Source organism: Carcharhinus amblyrhynchos, chromosome 7 (assembly GCF_965287045.1).
Source record: "Carcharhinus amblyrhynchos chromosome 7, sCarAmb.v2.hapA, whole genome shotgun sequence".
NCBI lineage: Eukaryota > Metazoa > Chordata > Chondrichthyes > Carcharhiniformes > Carcharhinidae > Carcharhinus > Carcharhinus amblyrhynchos.
In genome coordinates this window covers 90,100,491-90,122,583 of record NC_137330.1, presented here as the reverse complement: position 1 = coordinate 90,122,583, position 22,093 = coordinate 90,100,491, and the positions used below count along the sequence as shown (strand labels likewise).

At 43.5% G+C, this 22,093-nt stretch overlaps 1 protein-coding gene across 3 annotated transcripts in view; it reads left to right on the top strand.

The window, feature by feature from the left end:
• The window catches only part of pnrc1 (proline-rich nuclear receptor coactivator 1), a 206,983-nt gene that overhangs the window by 170,403 nt on the left and 14,487 nt on the right, over positions 1-22,093 (top strand). The window contains exon 3 of one of the 3 annotated variants that reach the window (XR_013887032.1): positions 6,257-8,025. The exons of the other annotated variants lie outside the window; for them this stretch is intronic. The gene's annotated coding sequence lies outside the window, so the exon portion shown is untranslated. The remainder of the gene's footprint in view (positions 1-6,256; positions 8,026-22,093) is intronic. 3 annotated transcript variants of the gene reach the window in all.

Genomic DNA, 22,093 nt, shown 5'->3' with positions numbered 1-22,093 from the left:
GATCGCTGCTTGGAAATGTGATATGGTGGCTATTACAGAGACATGGATGACTCGGACAGGATTGGATACTTCAAGTGCTGGGTTTCAGGAGGGACAGGGAGGGAGGCAAAAGAGGTGGGGGAGTGGCACTGTTGATCAGGGATAGTGTCACGGCTGTAGAGAAGGTGGACGCCATGGAGGGATTGTCTACGGAATCTCTGTGGGCGGAAGTTTGGAACAGGAAGGGGCCAATAACTTTACTGGGTGTTTTCTATAGGTCGCCCAATAGTAACAGGGATGTTGAGGTGCAGATAGGGAAACAGACCCTGCAGAGATGTAATAAGAACAGAGTTGTCGTGATGGGAGACCTTAATTTCCCAAATATTGATTGGAATATCCCTAGGGTAAGGGGTTTGGATGGGGAGGAGTTTGTTAGGTGTGTTGAGGAGGGTTTCCTGACACAGTATGTGGATAAGCCTACAAGAGGAGAGGCAGTACTTGATCTGGTATTGGGTAATGAACCTGGACAGGTGTCAGATCTCTGTGGGAGAGCATTTTGGGAATAGTGATCATAACTCTATCTCCTTTACACTAGCATTGGAGAAAGCTAGGATCAGGCAAGCTAGGAAAGTGTTTATCTGGAGTAAGGGGAAATATGAAGCCATCAGGCAGGAAATTAGAGGCATAAATTGGAAAGAGGTTTTCTCAGGGAAATGTACTGAAGTAAGGTGACAGATTTTCAAGGAATGTTTGTCTGGAGTTCTCCACGACAACATAGTGGAGTGCCCCAGGGATCTGTTCTGGGACCCTTGCTATTTGTGATTTTTATAAATGACCTGGATGAGGAAGTGGAGGGATGGGTTGGTAAGTTTGCCGATGACATGAAGGTTGGAGATGTTGTGGATAGTTTGGAGGGATGTCAGAAGTTGCAGCATGACATAGATAGGATGCAAGACTGGGCGGAGAAGTGGCAGATGGATTTCAACCCAGATAAGTGTGTGGTGGTTCATTTTGGCAGGTCAAATGGGATGAAGGAATATAATATTAAGGGTAAGACTCTTAGCAGTGTGGAAGATCAGAAGGACCTTGGGGTCCGGGTTCATAGGACTCTCAAATCAGCTTCGCAGGTAGAAGATGCAGTTAAGAAGGCATATGCTGTACTGGCCTTCATCAATCGAGGAATTGAGTTTAGGAGTCGGGAGATAATGCTGCAACTGTGTAAGACCCTGGTCAGATCCCCCTTTGGAGTACTGTGCTCAGTTCTCGTCGCCTCATTACAGGAAGGATGTGGAAGCTATTAAAAGGGTGCAGAGGAGATTTACAAAGATGTTGCCTGGATTGGCTGGCATGCCTTATGAGGTTAGGTTGAGAGAGCTCGATCTTTTCTCCTTGGAGAGACGAAGGATGAGAGGTGACCTGATAGAGGTGTATAAGATGACAAGAGGTATTGATCGGGTGGATCCTCAGAAGCTTTTTCCCAGGGCTGAAATGGCTGCCACAAGATTTAGGGTGCTAGGGAGTAGATACTGAGGAGACGTCAGGGGTAAGCTTTTCACTCAGAGGGTGGTGGGTGCATGGAATCGGCTGCCGGCGGTGGTGGTGGAGGCAGATTCGATAAGGTCTTTTAAGAGACTTCTGGATAAGTACATTGGACTTAGTAGGATTGAGGGTTATAGGTAAGTCTAGTTAGGTAGAGATATGATCGGCGCAACTTGTGGGCTGAAAGGGCATGTTTGTGCTGTAGTTTTTCTATGTTCTAAAACCACAATCCTGGTGTACACATACCAGTCACTGTCTGGGACTACAGTTCAGCAGGCCCAGTCCTGGACCTGACTTAAAAAAAACTTAGGTAATGAGTTTCAGCTGGACAGGCCACTGCCTCTAATACTCAAAGAACCCCGTCAGGAGATTAATCAGTGCTTCCCCATGGACCTTACTGGGGGTTAATACAGGCATGAAAGAAAATGTGAGGAATGTCAAATCAGGTATGATCATATTAAATGGCAAATGACAGAACTGAGGGGATGAATTGCCTTGTTCTTGTTTCCTATGGCCTGACATTGGCATTGTGTGGCAACCTGTGTGCAGCTTTGGTCGCCGCACTTACGCAAGGATATTTTGGCCTTGGAGGGAGTGCAGAGGAGGTTTACTAGGCTGATACCAGAGTTGAGGGGGTTGAGCTATGAGGAGAGGCTGAATAAACTAGGCTTGTACTCGTTAGAGTTTAGAAGAATGAGGGGAGATCTCATTGAGACGTATAAGATGATGAATGGGATGGATAGGATAGAGGTGGAGAGACTCTTCCCGCTCAGAAAGGACAGTAGGACTAGGGGGCACAGCCTCAAGATAAAGGGGGGGGCGGTTTAGAACAGAGTTGAGGAGGAACTTCTTCACTCAAAGGGTGGTGAATCTCTGGAATTCTCTGCCCGTTGAAGTGGTGGAGGCTGCCTCGCTAAATATTTTTAAGACGCGAGTTGATGTGTTTTTGATAAGCGAGGGGATTAAGGGTTATCGGGAGAGGGCGGGAATGTGGAACTGAGTCACGACAGATCAGCCATGATCTTATTGAATGGCGGGGCAGGCTTGAAGGGCTGGATGGCCTACTCCTGCTCCTATTTCTTATGTTCTTATGTTATGTAACCCCTGAGTCAGGTTAACCAGGCTAAATAAAGTAGCATTGGCTGTGCTGTCCCAGGTGATACTTGCCAGTTACTATTCAAGAGTGTTGCCAGAGTATTTTGGTATTGGATCGTGGATGAATAATGCACTGCAGAACTGGACTGGTATTCCCTGTTCTTCGCACTCTTCAGTTGGAAGGGTGAAATGAGAGCCTTTGTAATGTTTGTGAAGTATGCTTCCAGAGAACATTGATCTTTCATGAGTTCTGCGTTCTTAAATTGCTTAGTCTAGAAAGCCAGGGCCAAGTCATCAACATATGTGAAGTAATCAAGAGAGAGTAATCGAAGATCCATGATTTTGCAGGAGATATGCAGGTAATAGCTGTAGTCTCACCAAAGTTCTATATGTGTCACAGAATGTGTTTCATTGTTGTCCATGATGAAAGGATTCTAATTTATGAGGTTCACTTATCTTCTTATCCTCAAAATGATTTGTCCCAATTTAAGTGTTTGCAGAAGCAAGCATTGATGAATTTAAAAATAAAGACTTTTATCACGCATTTGCCCAGCAGTTTAAAACAACATATCTCACAGATTAGGTACAGATGAAGGAAAAAAAACACGGCTAGAATCAGTCTTTTTCGTAGCAGACTTGCAGTTTCTTAAGAACATAAGAACATAAGAACATAAGAAATAGGAGCAGGAGTAGGCCATCTGGCCCTTCGAGCCTGCCCCGCCATTCAATAAGATCATGGCTGATCTGTCGTGGCTCAGTTCCACTTTCCCGCCCTCTCCCCATAACCCTTAATCCCCTCGCTTATCAAAAACCCATCAACCCGCTTCTTAAAAATATTTAGCGAGGTAGCCTCCACCACTTCAACGGGCAGAGAATTCCAGATATTCACCACCCTTTGAGTGAAGAAGTTCCTCCTCAACTCCGTTCTAAACCGCCCCCCCTTTATCTTGAGGCTGTGCCCCCTAGTCCTACTGTCTTTTTTGAGCGGGAAGAGTCTCTCCACCTCTATCCTATCCATCCCATTCATCATCTTATACGTCTCAATGAGATCTCCCCTCATTCTTCTAAACTCCAACGAGTACAAGCCCAGTCTATTCAGCCTCTCCTCATAGCTCAACCCCCTCAACTCCGGTATCAGCCTAGTAAACCTCCTCTGCACTCCCTCCAAGGCCAAAATATCCTTGCACAGGTGCGGCGCCCAAAACTGCACACAGTACTCCAGCTGCGGCCTCACCAATGCCCTATACAGCTGCAGCAAGACCTCCTTAGATTCGATACTTTAGCTGGAGAAGACTTGTAAAAACAGAGGATTCTCAGTAAGCTGCAAAGCTGCTTGTAATTGAATTCATGATGTGGAGATGCCGGTGTTGGACTGGGGTAGACATAGTAAGAAGTCTGACAACACCAGGTTTAAGTCCAACCGATTTATTTGATAGTAAACTCACAAGCGTTTGAGGTTTCCCTCTTCGTCAGGTGAATGGAGAGCTCTCCATTTTCTCCATTAAACCTGGTGTTGTCAGACTTCTTACTGTAATTGAACTGCCAGATCAGCTCACAGGCAAACCTGAGGTTTGGACAGGTTGATTGGGGGAGAGGCCTCCCACTTTCAAGGTATAGCTGTTTTACCTTGGCTACATAGCTATTTTGCAGCAGATCTGATGTTATTTCTGACTCTGAACAGCTTCTGTTGTTTTAAAAGCAGATAATGAACATAGCCACCTTACCAATGTGACCTGACACAAGTCCAAAAATCCTCTTCCAGATAAGGGGGTGTGTTAGACCAGTTGTGTTTTTTTGCTCCCAAGTGTTTAAGATAGCCAAGTTTGTAGTGTGTGGGATGAGGAGCTAACACAAGTCAGTGAGATAAATTTCATATTCATCTGACATAATTCATAGTGAAGCAAAACACTGAGTTGGCTGATATTGTCCTGTTTATAGATGTTTATAGACGTTCCATCCTTCTAAAGGGTTCTGTGAATTCCACAAGTGACTGTGATTGTCCACATTCAGTAATTGCTTGAGTTCCACGTCTGTCTGGAGTTGAATAATGCCAAAAGTGATATAACATATTGCTAGCTTCAATATCAATTTTTAAAACATAGCTTTAAATGGAATTTGAATTCAATAAAAAAATCTGGAATTAAGATTCTACTGATCACCATGAAACCATTGTCAATTATCAGAAAAACCCATCTGATTCACTAATGCTCTTTTAGGGAAAGAAATCTGCAGTCCTTTCCTGGTCAGGCCTACATGTGACTGCATAGCCACAGCAATGTGGTTGACTCTCAACTAACTGCCTTCTGAAACAGCCTGGCAAGCCATTCAGTTTTAAGGACAACTAGGGATGAGCAATAAATGCTGGCCAGCCAGCGATGCTCATGACCCACGAATGAATAAAAAAAAAAATGACCTGGTAGTTAGTCACTTCAATAAACAACACTGACTCATTAGCAGTTAATCCCACTTCTCTGGTCTTTCCCCTTAGCCCTCTTAATTTTTTGAAATATTTATCCTTTTTGAAAGTTAGTATTAAATTTCCTTTCGCCACCCCTTCAGGCAGTGCATTCCAGATCGCAAGAACTTGCTGCCTTGACTCTGGCTATTTAGGTAATCATCTTTAATTTTTGTTTTTGGTTCAGCTCAGTTATAAATTGTCTGATTATGCTACTGTAAAAACTGTGGAAGAATTGTGCACAAGAATGACCAGCAATTACTCACTTTCACATCCCTTAAGAAAAGAAAATATGGAGGAGAATCATACCTCCCACAAACAAACACCTGAGCTTCTGAAGATACATATTTTTAAAGATTTTGTTGTAATATTAAATATCTTTCTGGATATATCAATGCAAATGAAAATTATGCATTTCACATAAATAGACAAATAGATATGAATACTAGGGCCAGGATTTTGTTCAGTCAGTAAGGGTCTTGCCTATTGGTTGGAGTAACATTGGGGGGTGTGGGGAATCCCTGTCAGTTTGAGAGGCAAGCCAGAAGAAACCAAATGCCTTTCAGATACTTAATTGGCCACTGTCTGCTCTTCACTGCAATTGAGGTCCCCAGCTGTGGATGTCCTGCTTGTCGAGACCTACTGGCTAATCAGAGGCCAGATGCTGCCAGGGCCAGTGGAAGCGATGGCTGCTGGTAGCACTGCAGCCACCAAGACCCAAAACAACAGAGGGCCACAGATGAGTAAAGGTGGGATGGGCATGGGGAAAAGGCAGTCTTTCAATGACTGGGTCCCTCAATGGAGCAGAGCGTGACTAGATTTGCTGGGTAGCTTTCAGAGGGTGTGGGAGATCTATGCAGTCTCCATTTACTTCCTGAGCCACCACTAAACTGCAGTTGACTCACGGATTATGGGTGTCAATCAGTTCATTAATGAGAGGTGGCCAGAAATCCCACATCAGTGTCTTCTACCCTCCAACTTAATCCGGGAAGCTTTTCCAGCTGCTGCAAGGCTGAGACCAAGCTCTCCCATGATTAAGTGGGCTCTGCTGATCTCGTTCCTGATGTGAGCAGTTGCTTAAAATCCAGCCGTAAATTTCTATTCATAGAAAATTAAGTTTGAAGCTCGCCGGTGAAAGTTAGAGAACTGTCACATATCAGCTAACTTTTTTTTCTACATATTGCTCAGGATTTCAAGACAAGTCCCAGAATGGTCTCCCCAGGAATGAGAGCACTTTTGAAATGGAACCAAGCTTCATGGAGAGTTAAATGGAAGTTGTTAAGGAAAATAATCATTTGCCACCAAAAAGGAACTGAAGCTTTTTGGGTGCAGCTTTAAGATTGATGGAGATATGGGAATTCCATTTGAGATCTGGAGGCAATAATAAGGCTAAGATGTCAGTGCATTAAGAATGTCAACAGGTGAAGGAGAATGAAATGTAAAATCATCAGCACAAGATGGTGCAGATTTCCAAGTGATGTGAAGAAACTCCAAGGAAACTCAATTACATTGACTTTTCTTTTGCTCATGTTAGTAAATGAAGAAAGCTATATCCACAAGCACAGATAAGTCAAAGGTTTAGTGATTCAGCTACTAGGCCGCAAGAGGAATTAAGGATTTGTACATTGAGGGCATACATTCTGAAGGAAGTTAATGTACATTGAATAAAATAATCAACAAACAGTTGGACGATAAGTGAAAAAGGTCATTGACGCAAAGGAAAAACAAAGTGGATGATTGTTTTCCATGATCGCAGGAATCCTATTAATGGCTAAGCCATCAACTACAGACAAAATAATTTTTTGCAACAAAAAAGAAAATGCTGGAAAATCTCAGTGGTCTGATAGCATTGGTGGCATAATGGTTAGCACTTTTGCGTCACAGTGCCAGGACCTGGGTTCAATTCCCAGCTTTTGTCACTCTGTCTGTGTGGTTTGCACATTCTCCCCGTGTCTGTGTGGGTTTCCTCCCAGTGCTCCAGTTTTCCTCCCACAGTCCAACGATGTGCAGGTTAGGTGCATTGTTAAGTTCTCTCTCAGTGAACCTGAACAGGCGCTGGAGTGTGGCAACTAGGGGAGTTTCACAATAACTTCATTGCAGTACGAATGTAAACCCACTTGTGATTAATAAATAAACTTTAATCTGTGGGGAGAGAATAGAGCCAATGCTTCAAGACTAGATGACCCTTCGTCTGCACAGCTCTGACAAAGGGTCATCTAGAGTTGAAACATTGGCTCTATTCTCTCCTCACAGATGTGAGATCTGCTGAGATTTTCCAGCATTTTCTGTTTTTGTTTCAGATTCCAGCATCCACTGTATTTTGCTTTCATCAAAATAATTTTTTGTTCTAGGATTATCTCCCAATATTTCAGACATTCACCTCCTGTTCACTTGATCCCACTAAACTTCAGCCTGTCTACAGTCCTTGATATGGTTGACTGTGCCAACCTCTTCCAATCCGCCCCAACTGGGTGGGACCTTGCTCACCAGGTTCCATTCTTATCTATCTAATTGTAATCAATGAATTACAAGCAATGGTTTTTCTTCCTGAACCCATATGCTTACCTCTGGTGACCCTCAACAACATCACCTGAAAGGCCAGCATTTGTTTTCATATCTATGCTGACAGCATCCAGCACTACCTCACCATCACCTGCATTGACTTCTCTGTTGTTGCTAAATTATCAGACTACTTATCACACATCTGCACTGGATGAGCAGAAATTTTCTCCAATTAAATATTGGGAAGAGTGAACTCGCTGAAACTGTCATCCATGCCTTTGATTTCTCTAAACTTGACAATTCCAACACAATTCCTCCATATTCTACTGTTCCTTTAACTCAAGGTCATCCTAAACTCTGCTGTCTTTAAAAGGTACTTACCTTTGAGGTTTTGGCCTCATTGTTCCACTGGAGCAAGCAGAGAGGGGAACGATTCTTATGAGGAGAGCTGGAAGGTAAGAGTGCGTAATTTTGAACTTACTTTTTTGGAATTTTTTTTCCAGAGTAGCAGAAATCAGGAAACCGGAAGTAGGCCGCGGAGAGGCCTGGAAAGGTTTTTTGCCCAATAAATTTGAACAGGGAAGAAACCCGAGACACTACATGTGTAGGGTCTCCCACCCTCCCACCTCTAACCTAAAAAAAAAGACTTAGAGTGAGAGCAGGTAAACTTTTTTTCTCTCTCTCTTTCCTTTCTTTTCTCTTTTATCTCTTAGTAAGGGAAGTTAGCAGGGATGTCAGTGCAGGCAGTGCAATGTTCCTCCTGTGGGATGTTTGAGGTGGGGGATGCCATTAGTGTCCCCGCTGGAAGTGCACCTAATTCCAGCTCCTTGAAGACCATGTTAGGGAATTGGAGCTGGAACTGGATGAACTCAGGATTACTTGGGAGGCAGAGATAGTTATAAATAAAAACTATAGGGAGGTAGTTACTCCTAGAAATGAAGATATGTGGGTGACTGTTAGAAGCGGTAAGATGCAGTCGGAGCAGCGATCCCCTGTGGCTCTTCCTCTAAATAACAAGTATATCGTTTTGGATACTGTTGGGGGAGGGGGACTTATCAGGGGTAAGCCATGGGGCACATGTATCTGGCACAGAGTCTGTCCCTGTTGCTCAGAAGAGAAGGGGGGGAGAGGTGTAGAGCAATAGTCATTGGGGACTCCATAGTCAGGGAGACAGATAGAAGATTCTGTGGGAGCGAGAGAGACTCGTGGTTGGAGTGTTGCCTCCCAGGTGCCAGGGTCCGTGATGTCTCGAATCGTGTTTTCGGGATCCTTAAGGGGAAGGGGGACCAGCCCTAAGTCATGGTCCACATAGAGACATAGGTAGGAAAAGGGATGGGGATGCTGGCAAATGGAACTGGCAAATGGAATTTAATGTTGGCAAGCGCGAGGTGGTCCACTTTGGTAGGAATAATGGTAGGAAGGATTATTACTTACGTGGAGAAAAACTGCAGCAGGCGACGGTGCAGAGGGACCTCGGGGTCCTTGTGCATGAGTCGCAAAAACCCAGCTTGCAGATGCAGCAGGTGGTCAGGAAGGCAAATGGGATGCTGGCCTTCATAGCAAGGGGGATTGAATATAAAAGTAGGGAGGTCTTGCTGCGGCTGTATAGGGCATTGGTGAGGCCACAGCTGGAGTACTGTGTGCAGTTTTGGGCGCCGTACTTACGCAAGGATATTTTGGCCTTGGAGGGAGTGCAGAGGAGGTTTACTACGCTGATACCGGAGTTGAGGGGGTTGAGCTATGAGGAGAGGCTGAATAAACTAGGCTTGTACTCGTTAGAGTTTAGAAGAATGAGGGGAGATCTCATTGAGACGTATAAGATGATGAATGGGATGGATAGGATAGAGGTGGAGAGACTCTTCCCGCTCAGAAAGGACAGTAGGACTAGGGGGCACAGCCTCAAGATAAAGGGGGGGGGCAGTTTAGAACGGAGTTCAGGAAGAACTTCTTCACTCAAAGGGTGGTGAATCTCTGGAATTCTCTGCCTGTTGAAGTGGTGGAGGCTACCTCGCTAAATATTTTTAAGACGTGGGTTGATGGGTTTTTGATAAGAGAAGGGATTAAGGGTTATGGGGAGAGGGCGGGAATGTGGAACTGAGCCACGACAGATCAGCCATGATCTTATTGAATGGCGGGGCAGGCTCGAAGGGCCAGATGGCCTACTCCTGCTCCTATTTCTTATGTTCTTATGTAAGGCAGAAATTCAGGGAGTTAGGGTGGAAGCTTAGAGATAGAACAAAGTTGTTAGCTCTGGTTTGTTACCCGTGCCACATGCTAGCGAGGAAAAGAATAGGGAGAGAGAGCAGTTGAACACATGGCTACAGGGATGGTGCAGGAGGGAGGGATTCAGATACCTGGATAATTGGGGCTCTTTCTGGGGTAGATGGAACCCCTACAAATGGGGTGGTCTACACCTGAACCAGAGGGGCACCAATATCCTGAGTGGGGGTGGGGGGGGTGGTGGGATTTGCTAATGCTCTTCGGGAGGGTTTAAACTAATTCAGCAAGGGGATGGGAACCTGAATTGTAGCTCCAGTGTACAGGAGGTTGAGAGTAGTGAGGTCACGAATAAGGTTTCGAGGTTGCAGGAGTGTACCGGCAGGCAGGAATATGGTTTGAAGTGTATCTACCAGGAGCATCCAGAATAAGGTGGGTCAACTTACAGCATGGTTTGGTACCTAGGACTTCAATGTTGTAGCCATTTCGGAGACATGGATAGAGTAGGGATAGGAAATGTTTGTTGCAGATTCCAGGGTTTAGATGTTTCAGTAAGATCAGGGAAGGTGGTAAAAGAGGGGGAGGTGTGGCATTGTTAGTCAGGGACCGTATTACGGTGGCAGAAAGGACGTTTGATGAGGACTCATCTACTGAGGTAGTATGGGCTAAGGTTAGAAACAGGAAAGGAGGGGTCACCCTGCTGGGAGTTTTCTATAGGCCTCCGAAAAGTTCCAGAGACGTAGAAGAAAGGATTGCAAAGATGATTCTGGATAGGACTAAAAGTAACAGCGTAGTTGTTAGGGGGAACTTTAACTTTACAAATATTGACTGGAAATGCTATAGTTCGAGTACTTTAGAGGGATCAGTTTTTGTCCAATGTGTGCAGGAGGGTTTCCTGACACAGTATGTAGATAGGCTAACAAGAGGCGAGCCCACATTGGATTTGGTACTGGGTGATGAACCAGGCCAGGTGTTAGATTTGGAGGTAGGTGAGCACTTTGATGATAGTGGCCACAATTTGGTTACATTTACTTTAGCGATGGAAAAGGATAGGTATATACCACAGGGCTAGAGTTATAGCTGGGGGAAAGGAAATTATGATGCGATTAGGTGAGATTTAGGATGCATAGGCTGGGGAAGGAAACTGCAGGATGGGCACAATTGAAATGTGGAGCTTGTTCAAGGAACAGCTACTGTGTGTCCTTGATAAATATGTACCTGTCAGGCAGGGAGGAAGTGGTCAAGTGAGGGAACTGTGGTTTACTAAAGAACTTGAATCTCTAATGAAGAGGAAGAAGGAGACTTATGTAAAGATGAGATGTGAAGGTGTTTGAGAGTTACAACTTAGCCAGGAAGAAACTAAAGAGAGAGCTAAGAAGAGTCAGGAGGGGACATGAGAAATCTTTGTCAGGTAGGATCAAGGAAAACGCTAAAGCTTTCTATAGGTATGTCAGGAATAAAAGAATGAGTAGGGTAAGATTAGGGCCAGTCAAGGACAGTAGTGGGAAGTTGTGCATGGAGTCTGAAAGATAGGAGAGTTGGTAAATGAATTTTTTTGTCAGTATTCACACAGGAAAAAAACAACGTTGTTGAGGAGAATACTGAGATACAGGCTATTAGACTAGGTGGGATTGAGGTTCATAAGGAGGATGTTAGCAATTCTGGAAAGTGTGAAAATAGATAAGTCCCCTGGGCCGGATGGGATTTATCCTAGTATTCTCTGGGAGACGAGGAAGGAGATTGCAGAGCTTTGGCTTTGATCTTTATGTCATGATTGTCTACAGGAATAGTCCCAGAGGACTGGAGGATAGCAAATGTTGTCCCCTTGTTCAAGAAGGAGAGTAGAGGCAACCCTGGCAATTATAGACTACTGAGCCTCACTTCTGTTGTGGGCAAAGTTTTAGAAAGGATTATAAGAGATAGGATTAATAATCATCTAGAAAGGAATAAAAGGGTAGGTCGTGCCTCGCAAACCTTATCAAGTTCTTTGAGAAGGTGACCAAAGAGGTGGATGAGGGTAAAGCAGTTGATGTGATGTATATGGATTTCAGTAAAGCATTTGATAAGGTTCCCCACGGTAAGCTATTGCAGAAAATATGGAGGCTTGGGATTGAGGGTGATTTAGCAGTTTGGATTGGAAATTGGCTAGCTGTAAGAAGACAGAGGGTGGTGGTTGATGGGAAATGTTCATCCTGGAGTTCAGTTATTAGTGGTGTACCGCAAGGATCTGTTTTAGGACCAGTGCTGTTCGTCATTTTTATAAATGGCCTGGATGAGGATGTAGAAGGGTGGATTAGTAAATTTGTGGATGACACTAAAGTCAGTGGAGTTGTGGACAAATGGAAGGATGTTGCAGGTTACAGAGGGACATAGATAAGCTGCAGAGCTGGGCTGAGAGGTAGCAAATGCGGAAAATTTAATGCAGTAAAGTGTGAAGTGATTCACTTTAGAGGGAGTAACAGGAATGCAGAGTACTGGGCTAATGGTAAGATACTTGGAAGTGGGGATGAGCAGAGAGATCTCGGAATCCATGTGCATCGATCCCTGAAAGCTGGCACCCAGGTTGATAGGGTTGTTAAGAAGGCAAATGGTGTGTTAGCTTTTATTGGTAGAGAGATTGAGTTTTGGAGCCATGAGGTCATGTTGCAGCTGTACAAAACTCTGGTCTGGCCACACTTGGAGTATTGCGTACAGTTCAGGTCGCCATGTTATAGGAAGGATGTGGAAGCCTTGGAAAGGGTAAAGAGGAGATTAACTAGGATGTTGTCTGGTGTGGTGGGAAGGTCTTATGAGGAAAGGCTGAGGGACTTGAGGCTGTTTTCGTTAGAGAGAAGGTTAAGAGGTGATTTACTAGAGGCTTACAAGATGATCAGAGGATTAGATAGGATGGACAGTGAGAGCCTTTTTCTTCAGATGCTGATGGCTAGCATGAGGGGACATAGCTTTAAACTAGATAGATAGATATAGGACAGATGTCAGAGGTAGGTTCTTTACTCGGAGAGTATTAAGGGCGTGGAATGCCCTACCTGCAATGGTAGTGGATTCGCCAATGTTAAGGGCATTTAAATGGTCATTGGATAAACATATGGATGATGTTGGAATAGTGTAGGTTAGATGGGCTTTAGTTTGGTTTCACATGTCAGCACGACATCGGGGGCCAAAGGGCCTAAACTGTGCTGTAATGTTCTATGTATATTCACTCACATTAAGTCCTGTCCTCCTATCACCCCGTGCTTATTTTCGCTCTCGGTCAAGTAAGACGTTGATCTTAACATTTTCATCCTTGGTTTTATTCCCTTTCGTTCTTAGGATGAGACAATTACTGGCAAAGCCAACATTTATTATTATTCCTTAGTTGCCCTCGAATAGGTGGTGGTCAACTTCTTTCTTGAACCATTACAATTGATGTGGTATTGGTACAGCCTCAATGCTGTTAGGGAGAGACTTCAAGGAACTTGGCCCAGTGACAGGAAGGAACAACAATATAGCTCCAAGTCATAATCATATGTGATTATGGAGATGGTGGCATTTCTATGCATCTTCTTCCATTGGCCATCAAGGTGGCAGAGGTCACATGTATGAATGTTTTTTGTCTATGAAGACTTGGAGAGTTGCTGCAGCGCATCTTGTAGATGGTACACAGTACTGCCACTGTACACGCTAGAGTCATTTAAGAGTAACTTAGACAGGCACATGAGTGGGTTGGAGATGGATGGATATAGGAGATTGTTTTAAATAAGGGTCATTAGCATTGGGGCGTCCCTGGTAAGGTAAATGGATATGGTACAATAATAATGTTTTTTTTTCTTTTCATTCACAGGTTTTAAGTCGGTCCACCTTGTGTCCAACGAGGGGCATACACGCGATGGGTCGTACTTGGGCTGCTCTTGGTTGTTCAAGATTGGCCTAGTGCTTCATGTCGTTAGTGTGTGCCTAAACTGGACCAGATACTGGGCAAGACGACAGCTCAGTGACTATCACTGATTGCTGTGCAGACACATGGATTTGGGCCAGTGTCTGTGGGAGTTTGCGCATTCTCCCCATGCTTGCGTGGGTTTTCTCCGGATGCTCCGTTTTCCTCCCACACCCCAAAGATGTGCTGTTAGACTGACTGGCAGTAATAAATTGTCCCTAAATTAGTTTCCCTCAATGTGGATGGCCATAAAACATTAGACAAGAGTCATGGGTGGAGGGGGGGACTGGTGGTGTTGGGATGGCAGCGTGGGCTCGTTGGGCCGAAGGGCCTGTTTCCCAGGCTGTTTTTGTTCTTTGTTCTTTGTACACCATGGTGAAGTAAATGTTTAAGGCAGTGGATAGTGTCAATCAATCAGGTTGCTTTGTTTTGGACAATATCAAGCATCTTGATTGTTTACCCAAAAAGAAAACTTCCTTCTGCCCACCTTTTGAAGAAAATTTTGAAAAACACGGTGACCATTCTTGGAGCTGCACTCATCAACGAACAATTCCAGGTAGAGTATGCTACAGACTTCCAGCAGAATAAAAGACGACAACAGTGAAGATATGCTGAGGTTTTTTTTAAAAATAGATTGTAATAACAGGTAGCTTTAATAAACCCAATGGCATAAGGTAAACTCCAAATAGAAGTTTGGTGACTGACGTAGACTGTTGAATACAACATCACTTTTTAATAGAATTCTGCATTTTTACTGGGGGGCTCACATCTAGATTTGATTCTTGCAAGAATATTGCAATCTCAATTTGTAAGTAATGGAAGTTCTGGGAATGAAGGATCATAATACCATCAAGGTTAAGATTATCTGGCAACTGCTGAATGTCTGGAATGCGCTGCCTGGGGAGGTCGTAGGGGCAGATATAATAGTGGCATTTAAGTGGCAACTAGATGAATAGGATGAGAATGGAAAGGTTCAGGCTCCATCAGCGCATATGGTTTTAGTTTAGGCAGGCATCATGATCGGCATAGGCTTGGGGGGCTGAAGGGCTTGTTCATTTGTTCTTTGGTGATACTAAGGGCGAAAATAGAATTGTGGGGTTTTAAAAAGCAACTTCAATAATAGAAGACAAAAAGAAATATATTGTTTAAAAAAAGCTGTTGAAAAATGGAAAATATTGCAAGTTATAATATGCATGAAACCCATGCTAAAGAAAGATAAATGCAAATTAAACAAGCAAGGGTAGAAATTCCAATTAGAAGACCTACCATGCAACGTTTACAGAGAAAGGGGAGAGCAAAATTTTGGTAGGAATAGAAAATCATTTTAAAATTGGTTTTAAATTTAAGTGTGCAAAAGTGGCACTAGCAAGCATCAGAGCAAAGGATATAAGTACAGTAATAAAACTTTTATTCCGGTATTATGTAAAACAGCAAAGCATGGAATAATTTAAGAGTAAAGGGGAAAAAGTCAGTTGCACCAGGAAAGAAAATGTTAGTTTGCTTGCAACCTCTGATCTCTAATGAGTTTTCTGGAATATTCTGAAATGGAAGGACCGTTAATCAAATAGATCCAAGGAAGTGGCTCTGGGTCTGCACATCCTATATTGGATAAGGCCAATGATAAGTACCTCCTATAATCCCCATGCATCTAAGTAGCCCTTCAGTGGCTCTAAGAGACCAATATTGCTTTTTTTAATTGGTGGCTTGGTGCCCATTAATGTCAGGGGGATTAGCAGGTTAAATGTGTGGAGTTGCGGGTGTGAGAAACACAGCTCACAGTTAAACAATTTAGTCAAGTCAAGTTCTGAAGGAGCAAGATTTTATTTGTCGTTCTTGCAAGACCGGGTGTCTAGTCAAAATAGGCACACCTTACATAGATTTGCAGCACATTTTATACTGTTTTTCAAACATTGTGATGGCTTGTATTGTGTTATTCCCCCTTATTTGGCTGTTAACCTTGTTAACTTTAAACACTGTAAATGGCTTGTATTGTGTCATTCCTTCAATTAACACTCTCTCAACTCCCATTTTGCGCTTAATCTCATCACTGCGGTTATCTGTTTCGTGTAACCTAGTTAACTGTCTGTCATGTGCCTCCCCCTTTCTGTATGCTGCTGAACTCGTCCATCACTGCTGATTGTACTGTTAGCTCTTGCAGCCTTAAAAATTACACTACTTCTCACAATCCCCCCTTTTCTTTTTACTGTCTGTAATTTTTCACTAGCATCCCTTTTTCCAGGTTTAGTCCAGATATGCGTGAGTAGGTTGTTCCAGTTTGGCTAACATACTATTCACTTGCTCGTCCCAATCTTATATAATTTATCCAATCTACGTTCTTATTTATTGTTACCCACCAAAACAAGGATTCAAACCCAGCTGTAATCTGATTTCGAGCTTTAAATTCATCTGGAACTCCCCGAGGCACTCCTATGGGATCTAGATATATCTTTTCATCAAAAGAAATTCCTATCACTGATCTCTTGTTTTTCCTGATCCTTTTGATTTTTCAAATGCCAGGGTAAATGGTATAGCCAATTGGACAATTGCACATGTACCTTTCCACTGAGGGGGTAGAGTTGGCCTCAGTACCCTTCCTCCACAATACCACCATATATCTGCTCTGGGGATTTTCAATGATGAATAGTTCCCTCCCATTCCGTTCTCTGTAATGCTCCTGACCTCTGAGCATGATTCTAACTCCCCCATATTATGAGTTAACTCTGCCCTTTGTCGGTTCACACATGAAGTGTGATTCACAACGGCAGTGAGAAACTGAGGGGGAGTTTTTAAGTTCTTTGCTTCCACAGGAGGGAACATCAGGGATAGGGATGTGCAGTTCGGGTTGCCCCATGCTTCCTTTTCTTGATACAGGGCTAACATGCACTCCATACCTCTTCTGTCGCGTTTCCATCCCAGAGGGAAGGGTACTATTTGGGCCACTGGCTTCCCAGACGCACAGGCATAGCAATTGCTTTTATTTAAGCTTTTTACAGTGTATTTGACCCATTCTACCCAGGCATTAGTCTCCTCATACCCAGTCTCTATTTCAAGGATTTGTTTTAGGTTGTTTACTTCGACCACTCTTACTGCCCTTGGGTCGTTTTGGGGAACCTTATCATTCTAGTCAGGTGTTTTCAAATTTTTATCTACATAGATTCGGAAACAACATTTCAATTTGCTATCTTTTCCTCCCTCCTTTACCCTAATTCCAAATACTGCCTGGTGCAATTGTTGGTCCCTGGTCCAGTTACCTGTAAAGAAGGGCCCACCAGCTATGGAGTACCGGGAGAGGTTCTTAGGATCTAAGACTGGACTGCTTATTTTTTTTTTCAGTCCATTTGGTCCCTATAAGATTGTATTCCTTATCTAGGCATTCTGATCTTGGCTGCATATGTTTCTGATGAAGGGATATTATGGAAGGGAGTTTACCCCAAGGATACTTTCCGTCGGCATAAAATTGTAAGGATTCTACCGAATATTTTTGCTGGCTCACCAGATCCCCACATATTACCAAAGAACACAGGTCTGTCTCTACTACCTGTGTTGTAGTGAGATCCAGAACCGTAACTGAGCTCATAGTGTTTCCCTTGTCCTCTTCTAACTTATCTGAATTATATCCCATACTTGTAAGTACTCTCTTGGACAAGAGGAAGGAAGGCATTATCCAGGTTACCCCTTCCATTCTATCCCTTTCTCGTTACCTTTTAGGAGAGAACTTAATTCAAAACAGTTCCTTTCCCGCGCTCACGCCGCAACTAAAAATTGATTATTTAGAGTCTTTTAAATTTCAGCTTCAAAGGTTCTTCAGTCGGTTTGACCATCCACGTGTTGGAATTATCTGGAGGTTTTACCAGTCCCTTGATTATAGTATGATGTGTCCACCCCTTTTCAGCAGTCCTGATTACTGTCTCAGTTGTTAGGAGTGCTTGACATGGTTCCTCCCATTCCGGTTGCAGCTTAGTTTCTTTCCATGACTTTACCAGGACCCGATCTCCTGGTTGAATTGTATGTACCGTGAAGTCGAGGGCTGGAGTCTGCGACAATAATCCTTGTTTCCTAAGGGAAGATATCGAGGAGGACAGGCCCAGTATATATTTCTTTACAAATTGATCATTCATTTCAGGAACCGGTAACTCCCCGACTGCTCCCATATAAGGTAGTCCAAATAGCATTTCATAGGGGGATAAACCCAAATCCTTTCGAGGAGCTGTACAAATACGCAAAAGTGCTTTTGGTAAGCACTTAGTCCAAGGGAGTTTCGTTTCTATTATCAGCTTAGATCCTCTGTCCACTTTAAAACATTAGGTTCTTCTTCTAACAGTTTCAAATATAGTTGTTTAGTTTTCTGTGCGTACCCTTTGATCCACAATCTACAGTATCCTACTAATCCCAAGAACCTCCTAAGTTCCTTTTTAGTCCATAGTATATTTAGATCTAGGATTCCTTGTATTCTTTCTGGATCTATTCTTCTCCTTCCCTCACTGATTAGGTGTCCAAGGTATTTAACTTCCTTCTCTACGTACTGCAGCTTTTTCTTTGGCACCCTGAATCCCTGTTGTCCCAGATAATTCAATAAGCTATTTGTGGCTTCTATTACCTTTTCCTTTCCTCCTCCTGTTACGAGTAGGTCATCTACATATTGTAGTAACGTGATTTCATCAGGCTTTTTAAATCTTTCTAACACCTGCTCTAAGACTTGACCGAAAAGATTTGGGGACTCTGTGAACCCCTGTGGGAGCACTGTCCACCTGAACTGCTGTTTCCGTCCTGTGATAGGATTTTCCCACTCAAAAGCAAATAAGTCTCGACTTTCTTCCACCAGTGGGCATGTCCAAAATGCATCTTTTAGGTCCACTACACTGAACCATCCGTGATCAGGAGGAATCTTGCTTAATAAAATATAAGGATTAGGGTCAACGGGGTGTCGCATCGTCACTATCTGGTTCAGGGCCCTTAGGTCCTGTACCAGGCGGTACGTTCCCTCAGGCTTCTTTACAGGCAATATAGGGGTATTATAAGGGGACATGCAGGGTTCTAACAGTCCATCTCTAACCAATCCTTCAATTACTGGCTGTAATCCTTTTTTTTCCTTGCAAAGGTATAGGGTATTGCTTAACACACACCGTCTCTCCTTCTTTTAAATTTATTTGCAGAGGAGGAGCGTCTAATCCCCCTCGGTTTCCTTCCCCTGCCCAGACTATCGGGTCTATTTGCTGTTCCTGTCCGTCTGTTAATACTGCCGGGGTAGGGAGGTGATGTCCCTCTGCAGTAGTCTTCTAACACTTGGTTTTGTTTCTCCAGTTCCCTTACTCTGAATTCTAATTCCTTAATCTTTTTTATCCCCACTCCACTTCTTAGTGGAAGTGACTACTTGTTCAATTAGTCCAGCTAACTGATGTATTAACAATACTGCTATTTTCTTTGTTTGGTTTCTCTTTTCTAACTCTCTAATCTGTGATTCTGACGTTTTAATTTTCTCCTTGTCGTCAGCCCAATATTTTTTTACCCAAGACTGAGATGTGTTCAATTAATCTGGTTTAAACCTGTTCAATTAATTCGAACTAAGAGAATTCCAATTTTCTTAGTTCTGTCCTTTTTTTTCAATCATTTCCATTGTTGATCTAGTGGGTGAAATGGATCCCACCCCTAGGTCGCTCTTATCACAGTCCGGTGATACCTATCAGGGGTGATCAGTCCCCTCCGTACCACCGCTTACACTCGTGAGCTTACACCTTTAAGCTCACACTATTAAGCCGGCTTTCTTTCTTACTCACGTCTGAACACCACATCCCAGGCATCCTTCTCTAGCCTTTACACCCACTTCAAACTCCTGAGCTTTGCGTAGGGGGCTACCCCTCTTAAACAACTGGTCTAGGGCTAGGTGTAAAGACAGATGCCTCCTTGTCTGTACGTGCTCAGCTCAGACCTCTCACACACACTCACACTTTTTCATCACAGATGAGCACCTACTGTACTTTGATTCACTCCCTTAAATTTGGTAATCTGTTCCGGAGCTCCAGTTGTGGCCATTCAACCGGACCCGTAAACAGATCCCAGGTTTCGGCACCAATCCTTGTAGGTAAAGATACCTCTGAGACTAATTGTGAGTCAAAGTACAGCAGTTTAATTAACTAAAGCCTGATTCAGAAAATCCAAAATAAGATTTATTTTTATCACCATTAAATATCCTCACTAAATCAAGACCCTTGCACCTTCTTACAATTCTGGTACAATAAAACAAAACATCACTTGGAGCACAGATGCACGAAGAAATACTGAAAGCATTCTAATGTGCAATCTACATGTTTAATTATTTCTACAGCTCTGCCTTTGTAACCAACACAGGCAAGTACAAAATCAAATCTACTGTGTGCCTAAATGGTTATCTCTCCTCACAACTTTAAGATGCAATATAATGCCACCTTTCCCACTTGGCAGAATTCAAATTTCTGTCCGATCCCTACATAATTTAGTAAACTTAAAAACTTAAAGCAATTCACTTTGATTGGCTATATCTATTACATCACATGAGGGTCTCAATTACACAGTTACACCCTCTCTCTCTCTGTACCATACAGAGTCAGCCTGCTTGTCTCTTTTTAACCCTTTACTGATGGGAGCTCACTGGCCTCTAATAAATTTGACCATGTTTTGATTCGGGTGCCTCATGTCGTGACAAATCCCTTTCTCTCTCAAACAGTCATATAGTCATGCACAATTCCAAATACATAACCACTATTAGCGTTCTCCCCGCACCTCAGTAAAAGCCCATGTCAGGGTTCCCAGTTCCACTGACATACTTCTCTCTACCTCTTTCTGCTCAGACCAATTGTAGGTCCATCCCATTCATGCTGATCCATCTATATACTTCATGACCCATCCACAAACTCCAGTGCCTCTAGGGGCACCTCCCTTATTCGACTTTCCTCTGCTCCCTCATCACATAACCTCCCCCGCAGCCCCTAAATTAACATTATCCAGCAACTTGCATGATCAATTCCTTCCTGGGACGCCGGCTGCTTCTGTCTCACATATTTATTAAGAATCTGACAAACCCAATCCTCAACCGAACCGTACTTTGGCCAGAAGACGGACGGACTCCTGATTGGTTCCTTCACCCAAACAAAGCACAATATTTCATCATTGTCGTCTTGTTTTTATCCCTAGTACTAGTGCCCAAACCTTCCAACATCCTTCCCAACGGACTTTCTGGAGGGATGTTCCCTGGGGCCCCACCCTTCTTCCAACATCCGTCCCAAAGGACTTTCTGGAGGGATGTTCCCTGGGGCCCCACCCTTTCTCCGCGGATTCCCAGCACCTTTCCCGGGGGACTTTGTCCTACTACCCCCACTTCCCATGGTTTACCTACCACGACCCGGTCGCCAAGGCAATACTTAAAAGTCACTTTTCTTACCTTGGTCCGCAGCGTTGCCCGACCACACGACGGTGCCTACCATTTCCCACTTACTCGTTCAGAACAACTTTCCTAGGATTCTCAACAGTCAGTGGCAGAGAAGTCCACCGATGAACACCTGGGACCATTCAATTTGGAACGGGACGCGTCTTCCCAGTTGTCACCGGCAACCTCCCTACCAGGGATGTTAGGATCCCGGACGAGCCCCCAATTGTGAGAAACACAGCTCACAGTTAAACAATTTAGTCAAGTCAAGTTCTGAAGGAGCAAGATTTTATTTGTCGTTCTTGCAAGACCGGGTGTCTAGTCAAAATAGGCACACCTTACATAGATTTGCAGCACATTTTATACTGTTTTTCAAACATTGTGATGGCTTGTATTGTGTTATTCCCCCTTATTTGGCTGTTAACCTTGTTAACTTTAAACACTGTAAATGGCTTGTATTGTGTCATTCCTTCAATTAACACTCTCTCAACTCCCATTTTGCGCTTAATCTCATCACTGCGGTTATCTGTTTCGTGTAACCTAGTTAACTGTCTGTCACGTGCCTCCCCCTTTCTGTATGCTGCTGAACTCGTCCATCACTGCTGATTGTACTGTTAGCTCTTGCAGCCTTAAAAATTACACTACTTCTCACACGGGGATTGTGCCTGGGTGGGATTGTTGGTGGTGCAGGCTTCATGAGTCAAATGGCCTCCTTCTGTACTATAGGGATTCTATGATTCTAAGATAGAATGAAAAGTTTTTGATTTGTTGACTTTGTTCTCTATGACTTCCTGTTGTGTGAGGAGTAGGAGAATCAATCTCAGTCCCTGTTTCTGATTCATGTCGAGTGACCCCAGCAGGTGTGACCTAAATTAAGAATAGATTGAACACTGATGCCTTTTAAATAGCCCAATGACTTTCACTGCTAGATGAATCAGTTATTGTAGATCTGCGGTTGCTGTATTACCAGAACCTGTGCTTTCAAAAAGGAAAA